Genomic DNA, 18,196 nt, shown 5'->3' with positions numbered 1-18,196 from the left:
TAACTTCAATACCAGTATTATAATAGTAACTTTAATTTCAATATCAGTATAATAATTATAACATTAATTTCAATATCAGTATAATAATTATAACTTTAATTTCAATATCAGTATAGTAATAGTAACTTTAATTTCAATTGCACAATTAATATCACACATTGTAATTTAGGAAATGTTCTCACATTTCTGGCAATTTAATTATTTGACATGTTGCTTATTTAACAATTTCTTCGTCGAACGTTTTCTTTAGTACTGTAAGTAAGTATGTGTTCATAATGACACTAGGTTTTTTATTAATGAATTATGTTATTCTATATATCTCATATTTGTCATAGATATTAGTTTGAACTTTGTTTAATCATAGCATTATCGAAATTTATATTAATAATAAAAAAGTGATAGTAATAATAAGATTACAGATATTTAGGTAAATTCTCATTTAAATAAATCTTTTTTACAAAAATCTGAGGAAGGAAAAAATGTCTTAGAGTGACTAGAAAATATAAAATGGTAAATGTAGAATAATGCAACAATTAATTTTTGTTAATATGCATATGAAATTATATTTTACAACCTTGCACACACAATAAATGCATTGAGATCTACAGTGTAATTGAATTAATAATAATCTCTCGAATATTACGTCTACATACTTTTCTTTACTGAATTGACCAAAATCATTTTTTAAAAAATATTAAACAAACAGAATTTTTCGCGCGAAAATTCATTTCATTCGTTATAATGGAACCTTGTTAATCTTTGCTGTTCTCGTTTGACGCGTCACTTATTCGAATTCATAATATTTGTAATATTCATTCCTCCATCGTAATACAAACGCGGCATTAATGGAAAATGTAATGGCTTTTTAATCAGTGTTATATTACAATGACCGTCTGAATGAATAAAACAGCGAAACATTTACGGTATGCCGTTTCTCACATTTAATTCCACAGCGGAAAATAATGTTGTATTAATTACACTCATATAACCACATTTATCTTCATCGTATGAAATGTTTACGCTGCCTTTAAAATTTTACAAAAATACCTCACGTCATAATTATATAATAAATGCACAGTAACAAAAATTTATTTATGTAGGCAGAGAATTTTCAGTATTCCATTACCATTAGTATTTTCTATTTTCCATTACTATTAGTATTGTCTAATTTCATTTACTATTTATGTTCTCTATTTTCAATTAGCATTAGTATTTTCTGTTTTCAATTACCTGTAGTATTCTCTATTTTCATTTACTATTACTATTTTCTTAATTTTTTTTCTATTATTATTATTATTATATTATTCTATTTATTCTATTGATTTTTTCTATTATTCTTTACCGACCATTATCATCTATTTTCCAGTTTCAATTAGAATTAATATTTTCTATTTTCAATTACACTTAGTATATTCCATTTCCATTCCTTTAAATTATCATTTAAATTAGCTATTGAAACCAAAGCAAATACAACATATAATCAACGTAAAAGAAGAAATAAATCGAAATCAATGAAATATTAATTAACAACTGTCATAAATGTAAAATTTCAAACCGGTTGCCATTAAAGAAGATAAACAATGCCGCGCTGTTAGAAAGAACTCACTGGCATCGTTCGAAGGTAGCCAGCCCACAATCGGATCTTGGATATCGAATGCAAAACCGCGACACAGGCGCATTTCTATGGTGTAGAGAGAGAAAAAAAAGCTCTGCCAGCCCCGTTGCAGATCCCCCGCGAAGTTCTTCGAGCACGCACGTTAACGTCAAAAGCCCATCCCGACGACGCCCGGCATTAACGTTCATGATGGAAGTCACGATCTCTGCTTTTCCGCGCTTTTTGCTTCTCTCTTTTCTAAGGGCGTTACATTCAGAAGGAACACGAAGGGCAACCGGCGAGTAAACACGCGTTGAAAAAATAAAAAAGAAAAGGGGGAACCTTTGAGAAACCAATAGCGTGCGGGATTGAAACAAACGCGATCGCGGCCAATGGAATCTTTTATTCCCTCCGCGAGGCTGCCTTTGCTACTCTAAGATCAGATACAATCGTTTCTATAACGGCGCGCGATCGTGCAAACCATTTATCAGCGCTGATATCGAGCCTGCAATAATGCAGGGATCGTCGGGAACTACTTGGAGTTTCTCAAGAATGCATTCGGCCAATTTGTGGAAAGACTGTCGATGTTTGAACCGCTGCGATTTTTTAAAAACAAATTATACGGTAATAGACCTCGTTTCGTTTTAGAGAATAAAAATTTTATTTTTACGTTATTTATATTATTATATTATTATAATATAATTTATATTAGTAATATTACTCCTGTATTTAAATTTTGTTATCTGTCTATTATCTATTATCTAACATTTTATATTTGATAAATTCTATCTCGAAAATGTTACGATAATGAACCTTGTTTCATTTTAAAGAACAAAGATTTTACTTTTACATCGCGTCATTGAATATTTCTTTTTTAATTAACCTTGTTTTTATCTGAACTAGAGTTAAATGCTTTTTCTATAATGTTACGAATCGAAGTATTCGTTATAATATTAACAAATTTTTTTCTTTGATAGATCTGCCATTGGATTGAATATCGAAGCGTCCTCTTTAAAATGACCTCGAAAACTTTAAGATGATTTATTTAAGCAATTTCTTGAAACAGATATGAGGAATATTTTTGGTTGTACAAAATCATTGTTTACTTTATGTTAATGTAAAGTTGGCAAAATAATTACTTTATTTGCTAAGTTACTTTAATTGCTTGATATTTGTAGTACGAATTCTTAAACATTTAAAAGACTATAAATAATTTATAAAAAATATCGCACACGGAAGAAACGTCTATGGTGAATCGAGGCAACCATACTATGTCACTGTTTTATAGTTACCTGTGTTATCTGCGAGAACGCTATGCTAACAGGTGTACGTTCCTGCAAGATGGTTGCCTTCCTACAGGCGTTTTAGCAGGTAGTATACATATGTACATGCCCTGCCAAACAAAAAGCAGTAATTAGTCCAAATATTACCCACTGTTAAAAATTAATGTGAAAATTGTTGTGCAATAAAATTTAAATTACAATTTTTCCAAAATCAAAAAACATTCTGAAGATATTACTAAAATTAAACATATTATTAAAATTAAGTATATTTAAGTGATATTCGATTGAAACAAAAATAGTACAGCATAGAAATAATATAAGAACGATACTTGAATAAGTTTATTAGATATTATTCTTACATAGACGACACAAGTAAAGGCTATACTTGAGAATAGCATTAATAAAGCAGAGTTGTATAGCGAGGTGTTGTATAGTGAGCAGGAAGACGGTGACGAGTTATATTTGACCCAAACTAAATTAATGTATACCTCAAACATTATAAAATAAAATATATAAGGTTTTATTGTTGAAAAATTATGCGACATCCCTGGTAAACTATTAAATGGAATAATGGCAAATATTTATCAATAACAATGAACAACCTTTCATATGTTGAAGTCTACTTCTTTCTTTCAATCTTTATTTTATTTCTAAACTGTGGGAGGGGGTTAACCCGAGTCTTACCAACACAGACTCATAATTACAATGATAGTAATTGATATTTGCGATTATTCGAAACAATGCGACGTAAGTCGAAGGAACATGCGTCGAACCCTTTATATCGAAGCTGTGCGGTTTCTATAATAAAGAGCCCTTATTAAGAGCCATGCTTAAGTTATTCATCCATGCTCAAGCGATCAAGCCATATACTAGTGATGGAGGCATGCTGAAGTGATCGAGCTATGCTCAAGTTATGGAGACATGCTCAAGTGATCGAGCCATGCTTAAGTGATCGAGCCATGCTTAAGTGATCGAGCCATGTACAATGTGATCATGCCACGCTTAGTGATCGCACCATATTCAAGTGATCGAACCATGCTTAGTGATCGAGCCATGTTCGCAAGTGATCAAGCCATACTCCAGTGATGAAGGCATGCTCAAGTGATCGAACCATATACAAGTGATCAAGCGCCATGCTCAATTCATCGAATCGTATACAAGTGATCGAGCCATGTTCAAGTGATCAAGCGTCATGCACAACTCATCGAACCATATACAAGTGATCGAGCCATACTCAAATAATCGAACCATATACAAGTGATCGAGCCATACTCAAATAATCGAACCATATTCAAGTGATCGAGCCATGTTCAAGTGATCAAGCGCCATGCTCAAGTCATCGAACCATATACAAGTGATCGAGCCATGCTCAAATGGTCGAACCATATTCAAGTGATCGAGCCATGTTCGCAAGTGATCAAGCCATACTCAAGTGATGAAGGCATGCTCAAGTGATCAAGCGCCATAGTCAAGTGTTCGAGTCATGCTCAAATGATCGGAGCCATATACAAGTGATCCAGCCATGCTCAAGTATTCGAGCCGTGCTCAAGCAAAAGAGCTCAAGTACGGGCTGAACCCTAGAACTCCAAAGAGATGAAACGATTGTGTTCCCCTTTGTATCGCAAGAATCGCGACAGGTCCCGCTTCGCGGCCCATTTGAAAATTGGGAAAACTGGCCATTGAAGAGAGACCCCGGAAGAAAGGGCTTATAGAAATTGTTCAGCCGCGGCCCGAAAGGGGCAAGGACCTTTTAGCGGCCGCTAAAATAATGGGGTATCGTCGGTATACGGCGGTAGCGTAGGGGGGGAGGGCGCGTCGGTGGCAACGGCGGCGGGGTAACCTGGCACGGAACCCACGAATGGACACTGTTCGACGTTCCTGGATGCTCCAGAGATGCATTTTACCCCGGGAGTGCTGTTCCGTGTATGCACGAGTAAATCCGCAGGTGGAGGGTAAACATCGCCCTCGGTGATCGCGGCTGGAAAGGTCTGCGGCGCGCTCGGGACCCAGCCATCCCCCTTATTCCGCTGCCGTTTTCAAAGGTTGGCGCCCTTTTTCGTCGTCTCGTCTGTTTGCACGGCAGAGGCGCGGGGCGGCCTCTTTCGTATTCCTCGTGTGTGCATTCACGTGTGCCTCATTGATACCGTATATCCACCACCCCCCTCCGTGTATCGCCGCCGCGGCCGGGTCCGTTTCCTATTGAAAACGGCGCCGTTGTCTCGAGATGATCGTTCATCCTCTCTCTTCCTCTGTTGGTTGCTCGGGCGGTATAATCTCTGTTGAGGACTCGTCAGATGGATGATCGGGATCCTCTGAATATTGCACTTGGCGCCGACTAGCTCGAAGGACCGCCCACTGATGTGGGACTAAATGATCGACTTATAACTCGGTTTGAAATGCTAACCTTATTTGTAACATCAAACCTAACCGTTACGGGTATCTCTCCATGTCTTCTGTACTGTACTGTCTGAATGTCTAATGTGTTCTGTCCTGTATAAAGCTCTGATGTACTCTGACTTCTTCGAATTCTCTACGTCAACCCTCTTTTTGGGCCTTAAGCGCCCCTCCCGTTCCTGGAGTCGGAAAAAACCCGGCTATCCCTTGCAATGTGCCCGAGGGACGTTGTCTGTGGTGAGGATGACTGGGCGGGCCGCTCGCACTCGCGGGTGGACGGGTGTTTGGCAATGGGCGAAAATCCCAGCTGGCTAGGATCGCCGATGCCGATATCTGACGGCCTTTTCCCTTAGTCTTGGGACCTTATGCCAGGGCTTCTCGAACCTGCAAGACTAAACGATATCATGACCTTCATCATCCTGGATTCTATTTAATTTGATGTGCCACGTGTTAGCTGCAGGCCGGTCCGCTAAAGAAACTGCAATAGCCCTAAACGAATTGCTGAAAAACTCGCAGATGGTCGGCTATACCATAAAGTCATTTCTAAACCTCTTGCCTTAACAATCTCCCTAATCGGCGCCAGTGACTTCTCAGCCAGGATTCCCTCCGTCCAGCCACCCTTTCGCCGACGGGTACGACCCGCGGTCACGGATTTCGCCGGCTACGGATTTGCGGGGTTCGGCGGATTTCGTAATCGATTTTTCGGATGCTTGCGGTGGGAACCCGGTCTCGATTCGTTTGCCCTTCTGTGTGTCGGATTTTCAGGTATTACCCTGTGTTACTTTATGCTGCATGGATTTAGGTAATATAATGCGAATCGTGTAGTTAGTTGGTATGATTGAGGTACGTGGAAGAAGAGTTGGAAAATGTTGGTTAGGAGTTAACCTTGGATTTGCTAGGTAAATGATACAGTTATTGTGGGATGATATGTGACTAGTTTGTTTTTAGATTCGTTAAAGTGTAATTAACCTTGTATTCATCAAATTTAGGGATATTAAATTGGAGACAAGCGAAATAATAGGCTAAAAGAATTGAATAAGGGATATAGAGTGTTTTAGTCTTCTATTTCATTTATTTTTCAATAAAACGATTTAATATGTCTTATTTAATAAATGTAAAGTATGCTTGAAAGTCAGCATTATTAGTCTATGGTGTTTACGATAGGTGAAGTGTACTTAAAAAATATTATAATATATTAATAAATATTACTATTATATATATATTTTTGTATCACATTATAGCACTCCAGGGTTACTTTATGAAATCTATTGTTAATAATAAAGAATTGTTACAATACCTACTGTAGATTAAATGTCTAGGTTCACGAACTCTGCAATTTGTTCACAAATATTAGTAAATTCTTTTTAATATAATTTAGTAACTACCAAACTTTTTATTTACCAATAAATAATTTCTATAATCTAATTATCATCTAACTATAATAAATGAATATGTATGAAAGTATAATATAATTTACTAACAATTTAAAAATAGGAAAAATTGCTTTAACCTAGAAGAACACATTTATCCATGAAATATAAACCATTTACTTATCTACGCTTTGTCAACGAGTTTCTAACAAATGAATAAAACACCTGCTTATTAAAAACAGCTAATCAAGCGCTGAGCTTAATTATTCACTTCGCCTATCAGCTCGCGAGTATTAAAATGTCTGACATTTCTCACGAGACCTGAAATAATAATTAAAAATGAGAAACTATATTTGAATATTATCGCGTTCTGTTTTTTTATTAAAAAGAAAATAATGTCATCTCGACTTAAAATCATGTCAACGCGAAATTGCTCTAACCAGAGTGCCACTTAAGTTAATTCCGTTTCTTTATGTATCTACAGCTACGAAAGATTGTGCGCGAAATTATTATGGCAGACAGAAGATTATATAGTCAAAGGCAGATCGCTTGTGAAAGATTGTGTGTAAAGTTATTATGACAGATAGAAGATTATATGGGAAATTAGATCGAAAGCGAAAAACTTTCTGCATCGAATGTAATGAACGGTAAAACAGTGTACATAATTTCTTCTTTTATAGTTTATATTATTAATATATTACAAATATAAGTAATATGGTTTTAATAACGTATAATGTAAAATCTTAATGACTTTATCATTATTTTCGTAATAATAGAAAAATTAAATATTTCGTCTAATATATATATAAATAATCTTTTACACTTGTCACTGAAAGGGTTAAAGATCTGCCGATGATTTACCGATAATGATAAAAATCTACTGATGATCTACCAAAAAAGATAAAGATCTACTTATTACTAATACATTTATTGATTATTAATATATTTATGACGCCTGTAAATTTATGCAAAACTTATTACCATAACATGATAGCATTTTTAATTTTGCTTAACCACAAAATATCTTCTAATATAAATAATAACAACAAGCGTAAAATAAACTCTCACGCAAAATCTAAAAATCCCTAACTATCAACCTAAAAATTGTCAACCCTTACATAATCCTAAAATAACAAAAAGAAATCGTAGGACACTCGAGCTTATTTTAAAGCGCAAAATCCTCCGCTTTTACGCTTCCGCGGCATATGTTTTTTTTGTAAAATCGCGTTCCATTGTGTAGCAGAGCTAAATCTAAAGAGGGCCCGGCGTGTATGTAAGCATGAATCGTGATTGATGTGATTTACCATGAAGAAAATAGCGACGAACGTGGTGGACCCGGTCTCGGCGTAGAGCAGCGGGCGCGCTCTTTGCACCTTTAAAGCTTCCGCCGGGCTAATCTACAGAGAGATGTTCTTGCAGGACAGGTCCCGAGCTTCGCGTGTATAACGGAGTGTTAATCCCGCTGCATTAAGTGGCCCCCTCGCCGATTGAAAAACCTGCAGCAAAATAGAAATGTTAGAACCAAAGTAATCCATTTCTCGTTCTAGCGTGGAAACAAATGGATGATAACAGGCTTACTGTAATTTCCGCGTTGGTGAGGCGCGATAGGAGGACCACCGATCCACCGTCGCTGCAATTTTCCAGATTAAAATTTTCGTTAACGAGCCTTCCGCCTCGTTGCATCGTCGCGATACTAATAAAAATAAGTGCAAGGAGGAAATCGAATAATGAGTTGAAGCAGTTTGTATAAAAGAGAGTTTGGATGGACTTATTTGTGGAAGACAAATCTACGAATTCTTTTTGCTGTGTTTGATGTAGTATATAAAGTAATACCCCCGGATATTCCCTGTAAGTCCGGGGGAACATTTATTGGAAATAAATCATGAATATTGTAATATTGTCATATTATAATATCGTAATATTGTAATATTTTACTATTGTATTATTGTAATATTTATTATTCATTGACACCAATAAAAATATGGTAATATTGTAATATTATAAAATTATTATAATACTGTAATATTATAATATCATAATGCTGCAATATTATAACACTGTAATATTATTCTAATATTGCAACTTAACATAATGTCCTAAATAATAACATATAACTCTATAACCATAAGAATTTAATTAAAATCACATAAAATGCATTATTTCGTATTCGAATTTAAAGAAGGAATACCACATTAACAGAAGCAATAACCTCAAAAAATAATCACAAATACCTTCTCAACATAAATATTATATACCAATTAACACTAAAAAATCACCAGTTTCTTCCTTTCTTACATAAAAATCCTTAAAATTACAAAAAGTCTATCCTAAAAAAAGTTCTCAACAAATTTCATAATCTTAGGACCCATTGCAACAAAAATAGCAAAATTGTCCACATAAATTCAGTAGCATAATTCAAAACAAAGCAACTGACGTCAGACAAGTTTACTATTATAAGAGCAGTTTAAGATAAGTAGTTTCACATGTTCAAATATGACAGACGAAGGCAGTTACAGGGGGAGGGGGGGATAGAGTAGTTTTGAAGGAAGTTGAGGCAAAGCGCGAATATGGCCGGGAAATAAAATTAAAATAAGAACCGTACAAGATTGTATAAGTTTCAGCCCCCGGTGCCCCTGTCGACAATCGTAGAATATATTTACTCTCCATTTGCGGATTTACTTGTGCATACACGAAACGGCACTCACGCTAGAAACCGCGTATCTCTTTCGCGCACTGTCTTCGCCGGCCGCCATCATCGGCTACCATCAATCCACGCTGCTGCCGTGCAATATTTGTCAAATTATTACGAGCGCGCCGCTAAAATATTAACAGCGCGGCGTGCCTGCGATTCTGTTTATTACACCGCTGATTAAACAGGGGCGAGTTCTATCGATTTGAATTACCGTTCAGCCGGATAATTCTGACAAAATCTATTGTAAACGTGGGACAATTGTTAGACATTTTAGATGTTTACATAGCGAAATGTATTTTGTTAAATTTGTTAAATGTGTGCTAAATAAAGAACTTTGTTTAATATGTTATATTTTGGGTACTATTTAGATTTTTCCTCCTTTGTGACATTCTTTTTAATTTAATAAATAAGTACGTTAAATTTTTATAGATTTTATTATTCACAAGTGGTAGATTTTTTTTAATATATATAATTTTGAGTAGCTTGAAATTTTGCATTCTTCTTGTCAAATTAATATGGTAATAATGATTCTTGAGTTTATCAGGTTTCATTTTTATATTTTAGGTCTTCTATATTTTATTAACCTAACAATAAGTTGTCAATATTTATTAATAATGATTTACTAAAACTGATTCTCGTTTCTCTATTTTATAAATTTAATATTCTGAAAAATGTACGAAATGCACTTAGCATACACCTCTAATTAGCTTCGTTAATTATTCATATATACATTAATAACAATCGAGTAAATTTCCCATGCAGTTAAGGGCCACCGTAATACATACTCCTATTAACAGTATACACCATCAGATTGCAATATCGCGTAGCCATCTGCGATTTTATCCTTGATAAAAAGACACACTCGCCCTGGGACAGTCATTGCACAGTCTTTGTGTCCTGCTAATTGTGAGCCTGAAAAGATCAAGCGATGATCCACCCTCATAAAGGGGATCCATGTCCGACCAAAGGCGTGCCGACTCCGTAAGAACGGCCACGGAGTAAACATCGTCCGCATTCAACGATAATAAATAATTTCACACGCCACACCGTCCTTTTTTACGGCAGATGTTATCTCTGCCACGCGGACCAAAGGGAAATTAGCTCTTCGTGCACTGCGACCGCGTACTTTGAAATCCTGCACGAAAACTAGAGTAAATCTCAACCTCGAATGTCATGGATTTTACCAAACAATTTTTACGAATTAACCGCTAACATCTGTAATTTATTGCTTCGTGTAAGCCTTGAGATGCTATAGTAAGCATTGTTAATAGTGAATGTACTGTACAATTAACTGTATAATAAGCACTATATTATAATATAGTTTATTATTATATTTATTTTTATTATTATAATATATTATACTAAGCATTATTAATACTAAATCAGCTGTGACAATATCATGAAAAATATATTAAATATATTCCTACGTTGTCATTGTTATTATGATTATAAAGATAAACAGTGTCAGTATAATATTATACTAAGTATTATATATATAATACTAAGCATTATATTACAATATATTTTATTATAATATTATTATAATATATGATACTGAGCATTATTAATACTGAATATGCTGTGACAATATTATGAAAAATAGATGAAATATATTCTTACAATGTCGTTGTTATTATAGTAACAATGAATAGAAGTCTAAATAAATTTAGTATTGTAATTTTTATAAAACAACGCGCGTTAGTTATTTTATGAGATTGGCAGTTTAGTTTTATGGTGTAACAATTATTTACGGATTATTCACATATTATTTCTAAGGATTATCGAGACATTATTTGATGGATTATTGAGATATTATTTGAAGGATTATTGAGACATTATTCGAAGGATTATCAAGATATTATTTTAAGGATTATCGAGGCGTTATTTGTAAGATTATTAAGACATTATTTGTAGGATTATTGAAATATTTATTTATGGATTATAATTTAAGGATTATTGATACATTAGCTTATAAATTTTGAAACACTAATTTAAGGAGTGTTAGAACACTAGCTTGAGGATTATTAAAACAGTTGTAAATTTTATTTAATAGAAATTTAATTTAATATCGATTTTATCAAATTGACGCGCGCCGTAGAAATAAAGAAATCTCCATAAACCTAGTATTAATGACCCTGTATTAATAAAAACTTAACTTCTCAATTTTATTTTATTTCACACAGAAAATCGGCTTCTCATTAAAAAGATTAGCTGACGAAATAATTCTCACTGTAATTGGAATTACCGTAGAAAATTCGACGATCATTTCGAAAATTCCATTCGTAAAATCACCGGCAGTTGATTCACGCCTGAATGCCCTCCGTTAAGTGAAATCAGAGAGGCCGGGAGAACCGGGGGCGTTGCGACTCGCAAAAATATCCGTCGCTGTCAAGAAGCAGCCGGGCGAGATTGCTAGAAATTACCTGGCGCATACGCTTCGCAACCGAATGGAAGGGAAAAGCTCGCCTTTCAGTGCCGGCAAGGTGTCGCCTAGATTTTTCTCTGTATATCCAATTTGGCTACTGAACCCAGGGTCGCGTTGTGTTGGGAATTCTACGGGGAGACGACGACGACGACGACGACGACGACCGGCTCTGCCGCGGCTTCAGACGCCCAGAGGGTGTGAAGCACACACCGGGGCGGTTGCGCGGGCCCGAGCTGTTAGACGGCGCGGGAGGGAAAAGGGGAACAGGAAAGACTGGTCGGGTTTCCAGAAAAAGGCGAAAAGCGGCGCCGGTGCATTAGCTTGAGTGCAGATCTCGACCTCGTCCGCGACTGTTTATCTTGCCGCGCGCGCGCCCGCCCGCCCGCTTTCGCCGTCGATGAGATCCGACATCGCGTACATGTTTAAACACACTGTAATACAATACACGCGGGGTCCCCGTGGTACCACGTACTCGCGCCGACGATGTTTATGGCGAAAGTTGCCCGGCCGACTCCCTCGAACCGCCGCGGCTAAACCCTTGAGTTACGAGTCACGCAGCTGAAAATTTGTTTGCCCGCGTCTTCGCCGGCCGAGAATCCTTGGGACACCTTCTTCGCGTGCTTTCTTGCTTCTTCCAGGCGGCTTGGCTAGTTTTCCGCGGGGTTTGTTGGTGCTCGAACGCGAGGGCGTATCGACGGAAAAGGATTTGGATTCGTTTTCGTCCCCGTGACGAAAATTCGTCATTTTGTGAAGAATTATTGATAGTTAAATATCGAAAATTCTGAAAATCATTTTTAATAAGTTATGTTGTTTTTATATAGAGAATATGATTTATATAGAATAGCGGTGCAACAAATTTTTCCATGCAAAAGTAGCGTAGTTTAATGGGTATAGTATGTTGTGCATTTATTTGTTTTATAAGTGGAGCCAGAGATTTAAACGTTAACTTTATTTTCTTAAATATAATACTATGTTCCTTGTATAAAAATATGGAAGAATATTGAATTTTTAGTAAAAAACTATTGACTTTTATTTGCCCTAAACTTTACTGGTTAAAGAGTAATTTCGCTTTATTTATCAAATATTTTCTTCACTCTACAGGTCAGAAAACAGAGTAGAAAATTTATTAAAAATAAAGTGAAATCACTGGTTAACTATTAAGTTTAAAGCTATAATAAAGGTCACAGAATTCAATGCTCTTCCATATTTACATATAAAAAGATATTTCATTTAAGAAAATAATATTAACCCTTAAATCTTTAAAAATATTTATACCTTTAGAAAAATTAATGCGTTACTTACGATATGCTTCTTTAAACCAGGCAACTTTTGTATTAAAAAGTTTGTTGCTTAATGCATGTTTAGAAAACTGCAGCTAGTGCACCACCCTGTATAATTAAAACCATGAATGTCTCTTACTATCGCAATCCTATATTACAACGAACAAGAAAATGAAGGATAAAAGTAAATAAAACTAAAGGATAAAAATAAAAACGAACAAATGAATCATTTTTAACTATTAATAGTTAAAAATTTAGAACAAAAACAAAAAGGATCATATAACACCAAAATAAATAAATCCAATGTACGAACTTACGAAATAATTGCAGAAATAATAATAGTTTAATAAATTAACTTCTGAAATATTTCCATTAAATAATTTCCTCGCGAACGCGTTATTAATTTAAATTTGAGATGTATGAACCTGTGTCGGTTATTAATATATTAAATTTAAGAATTGAGGTAGGTATCACATTGATTGGGCACAGTAGAAAATTTTAATTAACTGAAGTAAGGGGTTTGGTTGTATAATACCGGGTATGCGGTTAGTTGTACTATGATGTAATTAAATTTTAACATGGAGTATATAACGGCTAGCACACGTACGCTAGCTCAGTGCGGCCGCATTTTTATCCGTAAAGCACTTTGATAGAAGCTTTTTGGTGCGTTGTATACTCTTCGTACATGCGAAACGTCGGGAGTCTTTCATCTATGTAGCTTCATTCGGATATAAAATTACTGGACCGAGGCCCTTTCCTTTTAACTCTTAATTCGACCATTTTTTTAAATAACCATCCCTGCGTATATTGCAATAAAATACAATTAGTCATTCTTGTTAAATCCAATCTTGTTAATTTTTTCTAAAAATCGTATGCTACGACCGTAGTTTCTTTTAACTTTTAATTCGAAATTTGTTTAAATAATCAACCCTGTGTATATTATAATAAAATACAATCGTTGATTCTTGATAAATCTAATCTTGCTAATTTTTCTAAAAACCATATCCTAGCTGAATAAACCGAATTTTATATTTTAAAATTAGTGATCCTTGATAGTAATTTAAATCTGATATCTCAAATTTCTTTATTAAATTAAATTTTTAATATATAATATATGCAGAGTGTATATATTACGATTTTTAAGCTCTTAAAATAATTAGCCTCTTTTATAGTTCCCACGAAACTTTTGAAAAATAATTCTTTTCTCGACCATTTTTGCTTGCGTTAATTATTCTCTAAAAATGATAAATTAATAAATTTAATAATCTGAGTTTCTAATTATTTACAATATTTCTAAAAGAATTAAATTTCAGTGAATTTCAGTATTAAAATAAATCATTGGTTCATATATTATATGATAAATATATATTTATTTCATTTTTACGTATCACATGCCAAATAATTCCAATTCCAAATTAATTAAATATTAATGATCGGATTGATTCATTTCAAGATTGAATTACCGAAGTAAATTACGAGTCTCTAAACGAGCCGAATCTAATCGTGTAAAATGGCTGATATGCATCTCTATTCGGTACTTTTGCTCTCCGTTACACATTAAAGGAACATCCGTTGTGTTTCAACTAATTAAACTTCCAGAAGCAAAATTCATTACCCAACTTCGGGAACCGCAAAGCGCTGGTAATTAACTATTCGTATGTAGGTCATTAGTTCGGGACACTGTCTCTTGTTACACCGCGGTCGCGTACATCACAATTTTCACTCCATTTATTACAATAAAATACAGAAAAAATTCTATTGTTCTCTCCGCCATAACAAAAGACAAATTCTTCTCTTATTAACTTTTTGCGGACGGAAGGCGACTCTCGGTCGCCACGATGTTTCGTTTGGCAGGACGAGAGAGGACAGTCGGTCTTTATGTTGTGATAATTTGTTAAATATTGTTATGATAATTTGTATATAAATTACGTAATTGTACATAATTGCATAGAATTATATATAAATTAGATAACTGTATATAGTTGCATATAATCGTATATAAAGCATCTAATTGTACATATAGTTGCATATAATCTTATATAAATTATATTTATATTATATACAAATTAAAATAATTGCTATACAGAATACTCGACACGTCTGAGAAAATTGCCTCGTCCTGCCACCTCGCTTGGTCGAAAATGTCGTCGTCCGCAAAGGGTTAAAGAATCAGAAACACCTGTTAATTTGTTTAAATAACAAAACGAGGTAAGAAAGTAACGCGTAAGTATTGTGGAATATAATTTTCAGAGAAAAAGTCTCTGAGAGAACTGTCTTTATTATTTTTCAATTTAATGGAACTCCCACTTGCTCGCGTAAATTAATGTCTATGGGGACGCTATAAATTTGAGAAACAATTCATTCTTCGGCTCCGTAAGTAAAGGCCATAAACTCCGCTGCAGCGAGAACTTTTTTCTAATTTAGTGGTATGCGCTTTTTGCTGGGTGACTCGTGCCGGAAAACAAATTGCCGTGCAACGAGAACTTCTTCGAATCATAAATTTTTTCTGTTTCCCAGCTGTTAAACTATCAAATTGGGGCAATTAGCGAATTCATTAGCCGCGGGGCCCTCGTTATACTTTCTGCATTATCGTATGAAACCGTATGGTGTTCAGTTCGTGGTAATTCATGGTTTTATCTATTCGTACTTGATTTTATGTTATATGATATATAATGTAATGTAAATTAATAATAAAGTAATATAAATTAATAATAAATTAATAGATAATGTATATTTATATGTACAATGTATATTTATATATTCAATGTATATATATAAATATTCAATGTATATTTATGTATTCAATGTACATTTATATATTCATAATTGTATCATGGATTTTATGAACTTATGAAACGAAATCAATTTTTGTGCAATAATTATTGCACGCAATTAATAAGGATCATTTTTATATTTTAATAAGATCTACACTCTAACAATGATTGTTAAGTACTACAAATTATTCAATTTACAATATATATATATAGAACGATAGAACATCATTTATTGAAACCGCTAATAGATGCGATAGCAGATTTTAATTGATTAAAAATATGAAGAAGCAAAATCAATTTTTGTTTAATTTCTGTTAGGTTCAATTAATGCAAACAACTTTTAATTTGCAAAAAGATCCACAGTCTAAATATATAGTAACTTTCAATATGCAAAAATTCAGAGTCTACAAATATAGTAAATTAAATTGTAAAATAATAGCTGACACAACAGCTCAAACTGGTATCATTTCATTTGTCAAAAGAGTGAAATTAAAAATTAATTTAATACACTTAGAAATAAGATATCAAGCTCTGATAAAAAATGAAATATTCTAAGATGTTCAGGCTATGCTCTCAAATTTTTGTTTCGTGATAACATTATTAGCTTTCGAATGAAAATTGTTTGAAAACTGTACGATACGCGTGGTATAAAAATTACGACTCATAGAAAAATGCAATAAATTTTAATGGCACCGTCCAATAATGACTACACAGTGCACTAAATCGTCCGATTAGAGTTGCCGGAGAATTTGGAATGATGCTTTTATTTTTTCCTTATAAATAACTGTTGAAAAATTTAGGAGTCGCGCGAACGCGATCGGCGAGAAACTATCGCGGAGGACGTGGAAATAATGGCGGAGCAACGGGGTCGTCCGGCACGGAACGGCGAGACCGTAACAATGTCCGAATGATGCGGAAAAATGTGACAAAAGCCGTGGAAACGATTTTCTCGAGGGGGTCGTTTGTTGCACGCCGAAAACGATTGGTAGCCGGGGCGCATAGTTGCCGCGGCATAGTTGCGTACCCTGCGCCGCCGGACACCGTTAAGAGCCCTCTCCTCTCTCTCTCTCTCTCTCTCTCTCTCTCTCTCGCTCCCGCTCTCTCTACGGTTCGAGGACTAACAACTTGCCGGAAGTTTGCACGGTGCTCCTCGTAACTATGCACGATGTTAAGGAAATTTTAAACCAAGTGGCACGTACAGCTGCCATTGTTCCTCAAAATTGTCGGACCGGGCCGCGCCGCCGCCCGGTAACTTTGGCAAAATTAACCGTAATTCACGTAATTGCGGCACGCTTTTCCAAATTAAAATTAATATTGCCAGAGTCCTGGAACTTGCTTAATTTTTCCATAACTTCCGCCCGATTGTTTTAATCATTTCATTAAGCCGCGCGCGCGCGGCACGCTCGCGTAATAGTTCGACGACGCGTCCGCGAAACCTGACTAATTGCATCGAAACTGAAATCGCGTTAGCCGAACGTTTTCGTCGGTGATTCGCGGCAACCTATGTTTAACTGGTGAAATCCTTTTGAAACATGGTTGCGTGATCGTTCGACTAAGTTGAATTAAATTGTTTAAATTGATCATAAAGAGTAAATATTGTTTGTATTGATTATGAAAATTATGAGGAGTCGAAGCGATCTAAGTTGATTATAACGAATCAAAATTGGTCGTAGTTGATTATAAAGAATACAAAATGATATAAATTTTGATTAGAAAATATCAAATTTGTCTAAGTTCATTAAAAAGAATTAAAACTGAAGTAGATTATAAGTAAAATAATAAGAAAAATTTCACGACGTTGTAAATAACTCTATTAAATTATAAAGACTGCAGATCTCTATGTAAAATAAAACTTGTCAAGTTAGGTAAAAGAAATTTAAATTAATACAAATGCTTTTCCTCTTTCAACGATTGCAATAAGTTGAAAATAATGCACGAAGCCTCTATTTTCGTTTCCATAGATTGTTTTTTTATTTTAATAATTTTCTGCCGAAGAAAGTAAGCATAAAAGCGAAGGAAATCTTTTTCCCTAAAAATTTAAGGTCTCGCGAATTTCAGCATTACTATGGGCGTCGAAGAAATGGTTTTTTATGATTGAAATCACCATGGATTAAAGCTTCCTCTTTGCAATGTCCTCTTAAAACTCGATCTACCAGTTTTTATCGCTGTTTTATCGCGCCTTAAAGGAAGAGTGTGCCGGCATTGGAATAGCACGAGAAGCGACGCGAGAAGATTGTACAATCACACTTCTCGTTGCACATAGTGTGTGCTTAACTCAAGTATGAGAACTTGATCATTTTTTGTTTGAACAATTGGTTCGATGAAGCAAAAGCAGCCATTTTGTATTCATCCATAAAAATAATAAAGTTACAGTTATTTAAACT

The 18,196-nt window shown here is 34.7% G+C and overlaps 1 long non-coding RNA gene across 1 annotated transcript in view; it reads right to left on the bottom strand.

Moving 5' to 3' along the window:
• LOC144469905 (uncharacterized) overlaps nucleotides 1–18,196 on the bottom strand; it is a 72,401-nt gene that overhangs the window by 24,080 nt on the left and 30,125 nt on the right. The window contains exons 2-4 of the long non-coding RNA XR_013494060.1: nucleotides 8,220–8,271; nucleotides 7,946–8,137; nucleotides 2,887–2,987 (exon numbers count right to left, since the gene is read on the bottom strand). This is a non-coding gene — a long non-coding RNA (uncharacterized LOC144469905). The remainder of the gene's footprint in view (nucleotides 1–2,886; nucleotides 2,988–7,945; nucleotides 8,138–8,219; nucleotides 8,272–18,196) is intronic.

This window comes from Augochlora pura, chromosome 5 (assembly GCF_028453695.1).
Source record: "Augochlora pura isolate Apur16 chromosome 5, APUR_v2.2.1, whole genome shotgun sequence".
In the NCBI taxonomy this organism is placed as follows: Eukaryota; Metazoa; Arthropoda; class Insecta; order Hymenoptera; family Halictidae; genus Augochlora; species Augochlora pura.
The sequence above is the reverse complement of the archived record's forward strand: the minus strand, read 5'-3'. Positions and strand labels throughout refer to the sequence as shown.